Here is a 359-nt window from a genome sequence, read left to right on the forward strand (position 1 = left end):
CTTTGTTTGCCGAGCATTTGTACGAGCCTCCGATCCGTAGCGAGCGGCCAACATGTGGATCCACCTTCAGAGATCTGTGCCTCACCCTCATGCCTCGTGCCTCACCCTCTCAGGTGGGAGACTGTAAACAATATTAGATAAGACAACAAATGATGTAGTTCTACTAGTGTATAGAACAAACTCCAGCCATAGGAAATTCAAAATTCTACTATTATACTATTATTATATTGTTATAATTAGTTCACAAATGAGGAATTCCACTCGCTAAGTTTTCTCAAAACAAATCCCCTCACTTATAGTATTATGTATAAATGTGTTTAGAAGGCGTATCACTAAGGAAAAACTAATCATCATGGGCT

Source organism: Halyomorpha halys, unplaced genomic scaffold, assembly GCF_000696795.3.
Source record: "Halyomorpha halys isolate HHAL.00 unplaced genomic scaffold, Hhal_1.1 Scaffold68.1, whole genome shotgun sequence".
In the NCBI taxonomy this organism is placed as follows: Eukaryota; Metazoa; Arthropoda; class Insecta; order Hemiptera; family Pentatomidae; genus Halyomorpha; species Halyomorpha halys.